The 15,723-nt window shown below is 36.0% G+C and overlaps 1 protein-coding gene and 1 long non-coding RNA gene across 3 annotated transcripts in view; one reads left to right on the top strand and one right to left on the bottom strand.

Moving 5' to 3' along the window:
* LOC145247367 (Krueppel-like factor 6) overlaps positions 1-15,723 on the bottom strand; it is a 294,094-nt gene that overhangs the window by 237,496 nt on the left and 40,875 nt on the right. The gene's annotated exons all lie outside the window — the stretch shown is intronic.
* Positions 462-3,910, top strand: LOC145247364 (uncharacterized). Its single transcript, XR_013863253.1, has 3 exons — positions 462-1,567; positions 1,629-1,807; positions 2,739-3,910. It is a non-coding gene; the product is annotated as an uncharacterized LOC145247364 (long non-coding RNA).

Here is a 15,723-nt window from a genome sequence, read left to right as displayed (position 1 = left end):
CCTTATGTCTGGAATTATTTTGATAAAAATGCACTATTTTATTTGATTCTAGAAAATGTCTAAAATTTAAGGCTTAAGCTTAAGGAGTCTTAAAAAGAAATTGAAGTTCAGGGAATCTTGTTTTATAGGTGGCTAATGCAAATCTGAAATATTTAAATTTTCACAGGTTGTATCTATATCATGCCTCCTAAGCATCTTTAAAATACTATACATTTACGAGTATTTATTAATTGTTGTCTAATATTTATTGTTAAAATTTCACAAACAGTTAAGCTATTCAAATTTGCACCTCGGTTTTATTCCCTTTTTTATAAACGTAAATTAAACAGAATATAACCCGTATTTTGATGCCTTACTTTTAGCAGCTGTGTTCCAAAATTAATAATGATTGATTAATTAGTTTGGGATTGAATCCTATAAAAATAAATATATAAATATTCACATGCCTAACTTTATGTAGATTTTTTTCTTTTTTTAAAAATTTTAATTCAGTCGAAATTCTCATAAATAAAGAGGCCCTTTACTAGAGCCAGAATTTGATCTCTATATGAGATACATAGATATTTGAATATTCCATTAAAGTTCTCCTTTATCACTCAAACACTGACTTTAAAAAGACCATAATTTTTCTCTCCCCAATCGACCATTTAAATATGCTGTAGTATATCTTTCTTGTGGCTTCTTAGTCTCACTGGATTCCTGGACAAAAGTTCATCTAGTCTAATGGAATATCCAGCTTCATGCTGTTACTTGAGATAGCATCACTTGGAGAAAGTGCAACATTCCTCAAAGGCCAGTGGGGATTGGCCATACCAAAGAGATCTTATTTAGGCCGTGGATACTATGTGATTTTGAATATTTAGTCTAGGTTTACTTGTAAGGAAAAGTTATCCTGACAAATCCCTATACAGAGACACCTTAGACAGTCGAGAATATTGTCTAATAGGTATTCAAGCTTTCTCTCTTTCTTTGTGGGTGTGCATATATGTGTTAACTTCTACAAACTCACTATATAAGACTAATGTAGTTTAAAAGTTCACTTTCCCATCTGAAAATTATATTTCTATATGTGATACATAGATATTCAAATATTCTTTCAAAGTTTTCCTTTACTTCTTGAATGTTGAATTAGTAAAGAAGTTAAACACAATAATTTCCATCTCTCCAACTTGTTTTAGTGCATCCATTTAGTGGTCAATTTGTTTTAGTACATATTTTTAGTGGTAAATTTGTTTTAGTGCATCGTTTTAGTGGTCAATTTGTTTTAGTGCATCCTTTTAGTGATCAATTTGTTTTAGTGCATCGTTTTAGTGGTCAATTTGTTTTAGTGCATTCTTTTAGTGATCAATTTGTTTTAGTGCATCGTTTTAGTAGTCAACTTGTTTTAGTGCATCCTTTTAGTGGTCAATTTGTTTTAGTGCATCCTTTTAGTGGTCAACTTGTTTTAGTGCATTCTTTTAGTGGTCAATTTGTTTTAGTGCATCGTTTTAGTGGTCAATTTGTTTTAGTGCATCCTTTTAGTGGTCAATTTGTTTTAGTGCATCCTTTTAGTGGTCAACTTGTTTTAGTGCATCCTTTTAGAGGTTAACTTGTTTTAGTGCATCGTTTTAGTGGTCAACTTGTTTTAGTGCATCCTTTTAGTGGTCAATTTGTTTTAGTGCATCCTTTTAGTGGTCAATTTGTTTTAGTGCATCCTTTAAGTGGTTAACTTGTTTTAGTGCATCCTTTTAGTGGTCAATTTGTTTTAGTGCATCCTTTTAGTGGTCAATTTGTTTTAGTGCATCGTTTTAGTGGTCAATTTGTTTTAGTGCATCCTTTTAGTGATCAATTTGTTTTAGTGCATCGTTTTAGTGGTCAATTTGTTTTAGTGCATCGTTTTAGTGGTCAATTTGTTTTAGTGCATCCTTTTAGTGGTCAACTTGTTTTAGTGCATCCTTTTAGTGGTCAATTTGTTTTAGTGCATCGTTTTAGTGGTCAATTTGTTTTAGTGCATCGTTTTAGTGGTCAATTTGTTTTAGTGCATCGTTTTAGTGGTCAATTTGTTTTAGTGCATCCTTTTAGTGGTCAATTTGTTTTAGTGCATCGTTTTAGTGGTCAATTTGTTTTAGTGCATCGTTTTAGTGGTCAATTTGTTTTAGTGCATCGTTTTAGTGGTCAATTTGTTTTAGTGCATCGTTTTAGTGGTCAATTTGTTTTAGTGCATCCTTTTAGTGGTCAATTTGTTTTAGTGCATCGTTTTAGTGGTCAATTTGTTTTAGTGCATCGTTTTAGTGGTCAATTTGTTTTAGTGCATCCTTTTAGTGGTTAACTTGTTTTAATGCATCCTTTTAGTGCTCAATTTGTTTTAGTGCATCGTTTTAGTGGTCAACTTGTTTTAGTGCATCGTTTTAGTGCTCAATTTGTTTTAGTGCATCGTTTTAGTGGTCAATTTGTTTTAGTGCATCGTTTTAGTGGTCAATTTGTTTTAGTGCATCGTTTTAGTGGTCAATTTGTTTTAGTGCATCGTTTTAGTGGTCAATTTGTTTTAGTGCATCGTTTTAGTGCTCAATTTGTTTTAGTGCATCGTTTTAGTGGTCAATTTGTTTTAGTGCATCGTTTTAGTGGTCAATTTGTTTTAGTGCATCGTTTTAGTGGTCAATTTGTTTTAGTGCATCGTTTTAGTGGTCAATTTGTTTTAGTGCATCCTTTTAGTGGTCAATTTGTTTTAGTGCATCGTTTTAGTGGTCAATTTGTTTTAGTGCATCGTTTTAGTGGTCAATTTGTTTTAGTGCATCGTTTTAGTGGTTAACTTGTTTTAATGCATCCTTTTAGTGCTCAATTTGTTTTAGTGCATCGTTTTAGTGGTCAATTTGTTTGACTAGATCCTAGGGCAAGAATTCATCTAGTTTGATAGAGTATCAAGCCGTGACATTACTTAGATGAGGCTGCACAAGTCCTCATAGAAGTCAGTGTGAGGTAGCCATGGGCTCCGAGTACGAAATGTTATTTTTTATATTTAGCCAACGTTTACTTGTAGGATAAAGTATCCCCATGCCAGATTATCCTGACAAACCTTTGTAGAGAGAGAGCTTAGACACTTGAGGATATGTGTCTAGTAGGCATTCAAGTTCTGTGGATATATGTGTGCTTGTCTTTCTATTTAATAATAAACAACAAAATAAAATAAAAGAACGATCAACACAATGGAGATGTATATTTTTGTAATTCATAAATCGGTTTATTTAGACGTGTGTGTATGTGTGGTTAGTTTAATTCAAATGTGTGTGTACATGCGTACATATAAAAGAAACATTAAATGTGTATAGGGCGTATTTTTGTTTCTTTAAAATGTAAAATATTTTGAACATATTCAGTACATTTTAAGCCTAAGGCTAAGAACATCAAAATGTGCATGAGGACAAGATTATTCATTGTTGTTTATATGGAAGTGAGTACATTAGGTAGCTCCTTCTGTTACTCACTAAAATCTGTTTCTAACATAACAACTCATGAAATTCTATTCAGAAAGTTCTTGAAACATTTTGATGTGGAGTGGGCAAGCAGGTAAATGTAAACCACTGACATGCCAAATGTCGATTTCTATAAGATTCTCTTTTGAAGTTCTTAGGAATTCAGATTTGTTTAAATGATGCATAGGCGTCCGATTGGGCATTCACAACTCATTATGGAACTTGTTATCGACAAGTAAATGGCTTCATTATTTGCAATATTATTATTAATAGTATGCATAGTGTATCGACTATATGAAAAAAATTGAATATACATTTTTGTACACAAAGTCGATATAATATGTTCAATAATAAACATAGTTTGTTATGTGTTTGGCAAACGTGACGTTTCTACTAAATTTACTTCTCCTCATGTAACACGTATTTCCCAATTTTAGGCGGATTTCAAGTATTAATTTATGGATAGCATTTAATAGTGAAGTACTTCTCAGCTCGTTCAATCACCTCAAAACCTCAAAAGTTTAATGATATTCAAGAGTAAGGGGGGGTAGTTTCATCTCTGACAAAGACACTCGCACTAGTGAACAAAATGAACAGGAGAAAAACAATTTTATTACTGGAGTAACACAGACATTACATCCCGTAATTTCATTGTCGGTTTGGTGTATGTTGTATTGTCTACATGCTAAGCTGGAATTATCAGATACAGTAAACACGCTGGAGTAATATAATACTTCTTATAGATAGAAGATTATCTGTCCAGTACTTAACCCTTTCAATCCTGCACGGCCGATATATTGGCCCTAACAACATAGTTAAAAAGACTACATGACCGATGTTTTCGATTGCCATGACCTAAGAGAACGGATCTGTTTAGCTAATTTCAACCAATCAGAAATTTTCTTATATTTCTGTCAAGATCCGGCTTTCTATTGCGATAGCATCCGTTTTGATTTTATTGTGTTTTCAAGGTTTTTGGTGTGATTTTTATTGTTTTTTTGCATTTTGAATTGAGGAAAATGAAAGTGAAGAGGTAACTAGCAAGAACAAATAGGACAGATTAAGCGATGAAATAAGTTAAAATGATGAAGAGGCAGAGTCTGTAATCTATTGTTTTGAGTAGAAGAAGAACTTGATGGTAATGACCCTTTCCCTTTCTACGAAAACGTTGAACCGAGAAATTTTCTCATGTTTTTCTGTTTTGCCAGTTTGTCCTGTTCACAAATTATTTTTCTATGTTTGATGTCTCCATTTCTCTCAAAAAGTATATTCCTACGTTATCAAATAATTTTGTTCATTGCCTATTGTCTTTTTGACTCGGACAAAGTAGCATAATTAATTTCTTTCAGACAAAATCATCTCATAGCTAAGGCTATGATTAATTATAGAAAAAGTTGTACAAGAAAGTGTATACATTATGGTATTAGCAATACCTGTAACCTAATATATATCCATCGTATATTCAGAAACAAAGTTCAGCTGTCTGGTTACTCTTAGTGAATATCTGTCAAAAACTGCCTTCATTACATATATCAGTAGTTTAGGATCTATATAGACTGTGGAGTTATATCCTTATAGCATGTGCTTATAATGATTTATAGCTAAATACGTTGTCAAAAATTCCAGTGAAATGTGCCACTTTAATTGAGAAAGAAATTTCTCATATCGCTGCACTCTTGTTCTAAAAGCTCAGTACTTGATGCATTTTAGTTGCATCAAATAAGACAGTTGACTGCATACTATTTTCTATTCCTCAGTCGAAAACAGATCCGGTTTATTTTGGAAAAATTATCAAGGTTGGTTAGTTCTCGTTTAGTTGGTGATGAATAATGCAGATGAACTAACAGGTTGCTTAGTGAGACCGATAGGTCAAATGACTGTGAGATTCACGAAATGTGAGAATGGAAATCACAAGACACAGGAGATAGAAATTGAAGCAAAGGATTTTATAAAAGTAATGATGAGTGCTAAGTAGAAGTTGGGGTTGAGGCACACATATGATGAGTGATATCAGAAGAAATAGGAACTACTTTTGTCTTTCTTTTCTAGTCAAAAAGTGCATCCTATATTTTAATAAACAATATCTGTTCAATACAAAAATACAACTTTATATGTGTTTTTTTTTCTATTTATGGAAAAGAGAAACATCTCTATTCAGAAAGTTTGTTTCAGCTTCCACAACATCTTCATGGAATGAGCAACCCTCATGGCATCATAGAGGTCCAGATCAGATGACACAAGTATGTAAAATAAAGACCTTTTAATTGTAATTCTTGATCGCTCACCAGTGATAACCGATGTGTGCGTGAGAAGACTATGTACTTCCTTTGTTTTAATGTTTCTTCGTTTAACAGTGTTTATAAAATGCAACACTACTAGGCGACAAGATGGCCACCTAAGAGAATAGGAGACATGACCATGTTAGGAAATTAAGATGTTGTAATTAAAGAGCTTCATCCACCAGATAACATTTTTATGTAGACCTCGAGTCATATCTGTTATTGTTTTAGGTGTGTTGTAGTCATTGTAATAACACAAAAGCAGAAAAAGACAGCTGAGAGTATGCTTTCTTCTATTCTATAGAGCAGAGAACAGATCCAACCTAATGTACTCATCTAGACATGTCTGCTGAATAACAACAAAAGAAACGATTCATGATTAAGACAAGCAACATACTCACACAAGAAAATATACAACTAAAAAGCAACTTTACAAATATTTACAAAACAAAGTCAATAGGGTATTGATTTATGAAATCAGGCAATTATAGAAACGCGGTCATCACCTCCGACATCTGTTGAGTGCGGATTCAAAAGATCGGTTTGTGTTAGGGAAGGACGTTTATAAGGAATCCAATCTGAACAGCGATAAGCAGACACACTTGAGGCGATGTAAATATTTAGCGATTTGATTGCTATGAGCCAATCATCAGCCATTCAAGAAAATGAAATGGATTCACATACACATGATTTATCTGCATTAAGTTGAAGCAAAATGTAGTAGGCAAAACAAAAAATCAGGAAGAAAGATAGGAAATAGTCAGTATCGCTCACCTCTAGAAGAGAGGGGTTTCTTGTCTGTAATGACAAAAAAAATAGAAAGAAAGAAAACTCGCTTCTTGCAGACACGTGGTCCGTCACAAAGAACAATCCAATCGCCAGAACCAACTACACACAATCTGCAGGATGCAGTCTGACTGCTTTCCAGTGACCTGCCTTTATAGCGGCCGGAAATTATGTATTTGCATAATTGCGCAAGAGAAGACAGATTCTACGATAATTGCATGGAGTAAACGCTAATAAAAACCCATGGACGCCATCTTGGAACTCTCTTTCCCGCTCCGGCCGAAACACAACAGACGTATCCAAGGTAAGCTCTCTATTTCCCCCCGTTTCGGTTATTGCTAATTCTGCTAACCCCCCCCCCGATCTCATGATCACAAACGGGACAGGGGGGGACAGTCGTCTTTGTCGGGTACTTCTTCGAAGAACTGGAGACAGCACTTCCTCCATGCCATCTTCCTCATTACCACTGTTATTGCAACCAGTCTGTTCCATAGGCGGTATTTCACAATCAGGGCAGGGGGGGCAGTATCCGTCTTTGTCGGGTACTTCTTCATAAAGGCAAGAGGGGTGGTCCCTCTTCCACTTCTTCAGTGTGTGCATTAAATCCTCTCCGTCGTCCTGCATCATACTCTCTGTCCTTTCAGAAGACATTGTACTGTTTGAGAATTCCTCTTCCTCCGATGTAACAACATAATGGCGAGGGCGCATATCTTTCATGTGGCGAGGCACACCGTCCACCAAAATCGATTAAGGGCTGATTACCTTGGTCACCTCACCCTTGCTGAACCTCGTGGTACATCAATTTTGCGGTCTTTTGACCCACACGTGATCTCCAACCTGGTAAGAGCTGTTCTTGGGACCTGGGGACGCAGTTGCGAGATTGGTCTCCTTTACTCAAACTTTGTATCGATAAATCCTGTTGGCAGGCGCAGTGAAGGGAGATACGTTGTCTCTTGGTGTGATGTTATACTAGTAGATAGCCTCCTATATGGGATAGCGCATTCTAGCTGCTATTCGCTTCATTGTACGGTGACATCGCTCCGCTATGTCATTCCCGGCTGGAGCGTACGCACAACGGAATCACAAGTGAACTCCCCATTTATGTGCAAATACTTGGAATGCGTTGCTGCAGAAAGCCGTGTCATTTTCTAAAAGGATTTTATGTGGCGATCCACACTCGAGGAACACTGCCTTCAACTGATGAATAATGCTTGCTGAGTCCTGTCTCACCAATTTCCTCCAAATGGTGAAACGCGATGGACCACAGTCTGTTAGAGTTAAAAAATGGAAGATGCCATAATGCGTGAAATCCATTCCAATTCTTTGCCAATTCTTGTTCATTTCCAGCTTTCCCTTTTCCCGCTTGACCGGCGCTGGATCCCTCACATTTTCGTATGACCGGTGTAACGGTTACTTTTGTTGTGGTTGGGCAACTTTTCCTGACAAAGTAGGTAGTGTGTCGCACCCCCGGATGTCCACTACCTTTGTGAATAGCCATGATTTGACTCTCATCCAGCTCGTCTGTGTGAACCGCACCTAATACCGGGTCAAGCCCGTTTTTCTTTTTCATTGCCTCAAACCACTGCTGTGGTACTCGTGTCAATCGGTCAACAATGTTTCGTGCTGATAGAACCAGCGTCATGTCCACTGTCAGCCTGTACTCTTTCACAAGCTCCTTGAGAGTGCTTAGTCGCCTCCTAATAAGCATCTTGCTTGCTGCTTTGATGCATACTTTCCAGTTAGCGTGTACGAGACCCAATGGTATACACAGACAGAATCTGCCTTTATGTGTAGCACTTTGCTCTGCCACTGAAGAGCCAAATTGATACCTTTCAATACAGCGTCTAGTTTGGCTAAGTTGATATGTTGAAAGTCATCTTCAGGTCGCAGTCAACATGCATCTTCCAACACAGTTTCATGCATCTCCAAGGCTGCACCAATTGCTAGGGAGCTAGCATTGACTCATACATTCAGCTCTTTGCCGTCCACACACCAAAATGTAGTAGGCAAAACAAAAAAAAAAAAATCAGGAACAAAGATAGGAAATAGTCAGTATCGCCCACCTCTAGAAGAGAGGGATTTCTTGTCTGTAATGACCGTACAGAAAGAAGACAAAAAAATAACCATAGAGAACGGAGACAAAAAAAAAATAGAAAGAAAACTTGCTTCTCGCAGACACGTGGTCCGTCACAAAGTACAATCCAATCGCCAGAACCACCTACACACAATCTGCATGATGCAGCCTGACTGCTTTCCAGTGACCTGCCTTTATAGCGGCCGGGAATTATCTATTTGCATAATCACGCAGGAGAAGACAGATTCTACGATAATTGCATGGAGTAAACGCTAATAAAAACCCATGGACACCATCTTGGAACTCTCTCTCCTGCTCCGGCCGAAACACAACAGACGTATCCTAGGTAAGCTCTCTATTTCCCCTCATTTCGCTTATTGCTAATTCTGCTACATAAGTATAAAGAGAATGACGTGTGTTAAAATCATTAGGAATTTCATACTAATTTATAAACGTTTTAAATTTCAAAACATTTAAAAATTCAATCTATTTAATGCTCGGTTGACTTCTATCATGACGGTTTGCAATCATCATCATCATGGCTTTTTGTGCATACTAATGAGTGCATAACAAAAATAATTTTCATGCTTTTATAATTAATTTTATAATTAATTTAGAATTAAAATGACTTGAAAAATTTGTTTACAATACATTAAGTTCGCTGCTGATGACTGTGTTTATGATAATGTTACTTTTTTTTTACACAGGCATCACCACATTATCAACGCCAAGAGGCCACTCAAGGATAAGGGTTAAAGAGTGTACAGTAGATATTGGACAATATAGTAATCATTAGTAATGAGAATGCGGTAAATTTGTTAACTTATATGGAACGGCTCATCAAGAACTTATTTACGTTAGACTTGAACACAACCATATTGTAGTCAGCCGGAAAGCAGGAAAACGGAAGACAATTCCACAGGCGTGCAGTTCTAAGAAAGAAGCTTTGTTCATGGAATCTACGTTTAGGTTTAGGCACAGATAAAGAGTGGGGGGAATTATTGATAGTGTTTTCAGCTAGACGAGTGTTTCTTGTGAAAGTTTGGCGGGGGGGGTACCATAGACTAAAGCTCAGTCAAACATTTTCCATGAAAATAACGATATGGCAGAGACAAACTCGCAACATCTCTTCTGTGAGATAGAGGTTGCAAGGAAGAGAAAAGGACATCTCCTACGAGGCTACGAAGTCTATTTTGAACACTATCAAGGCAGGACAAGTCCTTTCTAGCAGTTCCTGCCCAGATGTGGCAACAGTATACCATCCTTTGACGTATCTGACTCTAATATAGATAGAGAATTGCATCAGCAGTGAGATATCTACTGGATCGATAGAAAGATCCCACCATTTTTCCAGCGGCTGTGGCAACAGATTTGATGTACGTGTTCCATTTAAGATCAGAAGTAATGGTCAAGCCCAAAAGCTTGTCAAAACTTGAAGCCTCCTGAAGACGAGAGCCATTCATTTTAATTGATGCTAGATGTGGATCAGAATGTTGATGATGTAAAGAGAGAAGCTTGGTTTTAGATGCATTAAAAGTAACCAGCCACTCCTTTCCCCATTGTACCACGTGTTCAAGATCAGAGGAGAGAGAATCAGGAGAACTTGGTCGTTTACTGTCTTAGATGTGCTACCATAAATGGTAGTGTCATCAGCATATATGTCTACAAATCATATAAGGATGTGATTTGGAAGATCATTAATGTAGATCAGGAAAAGAGTTGGGTCCAGGATGGACTCCTGAGGGACTCCAGCATTAAAAATGTGAGTTTTTGATTTTTGCCTCTCAACTACTACTCTTATGAACCTATCAGAGAGAAATGATTAAATAATTGAGAAGATATTTCCAGCTATAACATAACTAGAGATCTTGTGAAGTAAACCTTTATGCCATACCCTATCAAAGGCCTTAGATATGTCAAGAGCAATTGTCATAGAAAGGTTGCCTCCGTCGAGAGATTTGCTAATCCTATGAGATATAACTATAAGCACATCTGCTGTAGATCTAGCAGAACGGAAACCATATTGAGTGTCACTAAGGTTATTTTTGTTTAGATGGTTGATTACTTCTCTATTTAACACAGACTCCAGCAACTTACTCATGACGCACGGGAGACTTATTGGCCTGTACTGAGAGGGGGATGAACGATCACCTGAATTCTTAAATACAGGGCATACTGATGAGATTTTCCAGGGTGATGGGAAGCAATTCTCTTTAAGACAACGTTTAAACAGTTTTGTAAGTATGGGCACTAGCTCTGGTTGAAGTTTTTTGAGTACTATAATTGGAATACTGTCAGGGGTGGTTGCTTTACTGGAATCAAGGTTTTTGATTAGCTTGGCAACATCACATACAGATATATGTATATCACATAGCGTGTTTTCTGATACAGGAGGAAATATTGAGGGTTGACGGCCTTGGTCGCAAAGGGTAGAATTAGCTGCAAAGTTCTTGGCAAAGAGTTTGGCTTTGTCTGATGCTGAGAAGATTACCCCAGGTTCATTGATGATAGTTGGGATAGAGCACACGCTTCTGTTCAGGATTCTGTTTGCTATTTGCCAAAACTGGTGGGAATCAAGCCGCTGCTCAGCTACTTTGGGCTTGCGTTCTTTATTACTTTCTTACAATGGTTTCTGGCAGTCTTGAAAGCGTACATCTATTACGTTGGAAGCAATGGAAAAAGTGATTTCAATGGCAGCAACACATTCTGGAGAGAACCATGGCTGGCTGTTAGGTTTTTGCTGGAACTTTTTCGAGGGTATGAAACGGTCTATACCTACAATTAACCATTCCATCAGGTCTGATACTATAGAGGACACATCCTTTTTAAACATGCAATGCAGAGGTAGATCCGATATAAATGTACAGAAGCTATCCCAGTCAGCCTTAGTGTATCGATATACTGTACGATGGAGAGGTACGTCTGGGGACTTATTACATTTCATTTTTATCTTAATTGATACAAGTTGTATTACAACAGAGTGGTCGGAAGATCCAAAAGGAGACAGAATAGAAACTGAACATAGTTCAGGGCAAGTTGTGAGAAAAAGGTCTAGTAGACTCGCATACTGGCCGTCATTGTCGAGCACATGGGTGGGTTCGTGAACAATCTGAGTGAGGTCATAAGCGATGGAGAAATCATGACAGAACCTCCCCTCATCATCGGTCTTGTTTGAGTGGGTCAACTATTCGACGTTGTGAACATTGAAGTCTCCACATACGTGAATGTTAGCTGAAGGATAAGCAAATAGGACTTGGTCAATTTTCTCAGATATGCTTTTAAAGATAGTAACTCCGCTGTTGTGGGGACGATAGAGAGTAAATATAAAAATTTGGCAAACAAAAACAACAAAGGCAAACATAAATTGTGCATACACATGTAAACAGATAATTTACTTTTTACACGCAAAATATTGTGAAACAAAATTAAACTTTTGTTTTGTTCTCGGAAATTTTGATTCTCAACTTACAACCTGTAATGCTCTTGGTGTGCAGATTTCGCAAAATGAAGTTGACGATTTGCAAAATATATAAATAAATAAATAAATAAAAACATAAAAAATGTAACGGAGTCTAGTTCTGCCATTAAATGACAAAGCCAAGACATGTATAGATATTGACGACTCACGTGCCAAATTAATGTCGCACGAGCAATTTAAGGTATGGTGTGAGTGTGCTCTCAAAAAATGAAATGCATATATAGGTATTAAGATCTGAAGGAAAATGAGGAGAGAAGGTAAAGAAAAAATATGTGGCGATTTGAAGATAACGCTCGATAAGCACACGAGCGTTATCTCTCCTGCAATTCCTTTGGAAGTGAACTGGCCGACGTATGAGTTCTAGAGAGAATTACGGTAACACCACAACTGATTGTAGGTGAAATACAGAATTGCTATCTGACGGAAAAGAGACAGAAGCATACGTGTCGGCGACTTGTGTGTGAAACGCACGAAAATAACTTTTTCCTTTACCTAAAAAAATTCGTGTCAAAGTTTTATTTATTTGTGACTGTCTTTATATACAACATGTTTCATCCATTTTAAAAGTAACAACGTTACATTTTAAAAGTAATAACATTACATTTTAAAAGTAATAACAACGTTACATTTTAAAAGTAATAACAACGTTACATTTTAAAAGTAATAACATTACATTTTAAAAGTAATAACATTACATTTTAAAAGTAATAACGACGTTACATTTTAAAAGTAATAACGACGTTACATTTTAAAAGTAATAACAACGTTACATTTTAAAAGTAATAACAACGTTACATTTTAAAAGTAATAACAACGTTACAAAACCATCACAGAGTAAACTAATTGTTTTTACGTATAATCATTTCGATTATTGAAACTTCTATTCTCATCTTTGTTTTTATATTCAAAAGGTTTCGTTCGATGCAACTTCTGGCCTTTTCAGTTGCATCTTTTGCAAACTCATTTCACTGAAAAGATGAAATATACATTGTTAAACCAAATTGTTAATAGCAAAACAGAGAAATGAGTCGTGTGGTGAACTATAAAGTTAATTATTGAATTATTTGCTGCTTACGCAAAAGGATGTTAATATAAAACAGTCAGGGTGGCAACTTATTAGCCGGACTTATGGAAAAAATTAATTTCCAATTCGACTTAAATGTTTACTTTGATGAAACTAAAGGTTAATGTCAGCAAAATAAATACAGCAATCACAAATCAAATTAATTGTGGAAACCAAACATTGTCAAAATTAATTATAAATCAGTTTTATGATAAACATTCATGGGACCCTTATAAGTAAATTAAAAATTATTTGGTAGAAACAAAAACAGAAAATATGACGATTGTTTTAGTATTTTTAGTGGAGGACCATGCATTTACATGTGTAATGTATTTTTTTTTTGTCAGAAAAGGATCTCACATTTTTTAATCTAAATGAATAATAACTTCAATAAATTCAAATGAAGTATTTGGTATGCCAGAAACTAAATGGTCATGGGAGTAGATTTAAGCATGAGAGTAAGAATGCCTATAGCCTTCTGTGTAAATGACTGTGTTGGGAGTAGCTGCTAAACCGGAAAAAACGTAAGAAATTTTGAAAGAGAATGAAGCAAACGCATATTTTCTGGAAACATGCATCAAGAATTGGCATAAGTGGTTGGTGGGATAGATTAGTATATGAAGAATGTGGTTCAAAAGCTATAGTGTTCAATGATATAGAAGAAAAATTGACTTTGTTTTAATAAAAAAATTATCATTAGTATTAACAGTAGAAAATGAAGTTTGAAACAACAAAAAACAACAAAAGAATTCAAAAAATCGTTTTGGGAATTGGAAATTAGGCTTTTTTTTTTTTTTGGAATTTAGGATTTTTATGATTTGAATTCCCCCAAAATTTCTGATTTCGATTGTTAATCCCATGATGCAACATTCCTATTTCTGGCGTAGAAATAATTTCCCTTTTCTATTTATTTACTGTTATTTTTATTTAGTTGTGTGTTTCTCTATCTCTCTCTAATATACCTTACTCTAACTTTTCTTTTTTTGAGTTCCCACACAAATAATTAGCAGTGCTTACTCAATGGCAAAAATGTTCTCTGCAGCATAATTTACAAATCTCCACAGATTCCCATTACATTTCTTTTGATGACCTTTTCAAATCATATTGCATTTTCGCACCAGCCGTTTACAGTTATGTTGGCACTGACAAGAGCAACCAGCTTTCTTTGGAACGAGAGACAATCAACCTCCTTTGGATTCCAGTCCTTTACATGCCTTTCTAATTGAAGTCTAGGTTGTAATTTCCCTCCACTGTCTGATTATAATAACAAAACAACAAAACAAAACAACAAAAAAAAAAAACGATGGTGCCAACATCTGTACTTGCCCATTTTTTGTGCTTCAAACTGATGATGGTGGTGTCACTGTTTTTGTTTTTGATTGTTTTGTGAATCTCAAGGGTTATTACCTTTTATAGATACATAACTAGTCTCAGTTCCATTGGATTCATTTGAATCGGTTCTATTTTTGAGTTATGTTTACAAAGTGCTATTTTATGACACCTTATTTGTGATAGTGTCACCTGCCTATATCAGTTCATTTCCGCATGTAAGTCTTTTCTTAATATTTCAGCTGTTTTCATTGGTGTCGGTGGTGAGTATGGTGCCAAGCTTTTCTTTGATTTCAATTACTCCAATATTTTGCTGCAAACCTTTCAAATCTGTTTCTAGTGTTCCAACAATTATTAGCATTTATGTAGTTTTCTTCATGCTTCAACTTTCTGGCAAGATGCATTTACTTTGTTTTTCTACTTCCTTCAGCTTTACCCCATGAATTGCTAAACCGAAGAAGTTTACTATATAGCAGTAGTTTTTCCTCATCAACTATTATCATATTTGGTCTTCATGGTTGGATGAATTGGTGATCTTGATAAGATAGAGCACAAAAGTGAAAGAATAGAGTGAGACTACATGAGCTTCCAGGCAAAGCAGTAACTACAACATCGACAGCTGTTCTAGCTGTTGTCAATCCAGACAATCATGAACAGACATATAACAAACCTTTCAAGATATGAAGCGATACACACAGCTGATCACATGCATGCATGAAAATCAAATAATGTAAGTAGTCACCATTAAAAATTCATGTTTGTAGCTGTGATACAATGCCACTTTTTAAGGAAGTTGTGTTAATGACACATTTGTTGCTTTACTAATCATATGGTAGTGCTCCTTATGCAGCATGGCAAAAGAACAAGTGTCATTCAATGATAAGGGAATGGCGGAACACAAAAAGGAAAGGCCAAAGAGAGAGAGAGAGAGAGAGAGAGAGAGTGGGGAGGTAAAAAGATTGAAAAAGCATAAACTGGACTCTTGTTGTAGGTATTTGTGGTATGTGAAAAGAGGATTGAGTTTTTAGTATGTAAGGAATGTAAGTCGAGACGACGACGACGACGACGACGACGAGCTGACTACTTTAGTATAAGAGACAAACTGTTGTGACTTTCAATTTCGTTGCTTGGTTAACAAACTTGACCTGTTGGTGAAGAGCTTGATAATTGCAGAAATGAGTGAAGCGGGAGGGGAAACATTAGTGGAGGCGTTGGTGTTAACTTGGTTCCCTGTTGTTAAGTGGGTGGTGGCGGCGATGATGGCG

Source organism: Euprymna scolopes, chromosome 25 (assembly GCF_053919585.1).
Source record: "Euprymna scolopes isolate OS-2025 chromosome 25, ASM5391958v1, whole genome shotgun sequence".
Taxonomy (NCBI): domain Eukaryota; kingdom Metazoa; phylum Mollusca; class Cephalopoda; order Sepiida; family Sepiolidae; genus Euprymna; species Euprymna scolopes.
Note: the sequence above shows the minus strand (reverse complement) of the source record. Positions and strands in the feature narration are given on the sequence as shown.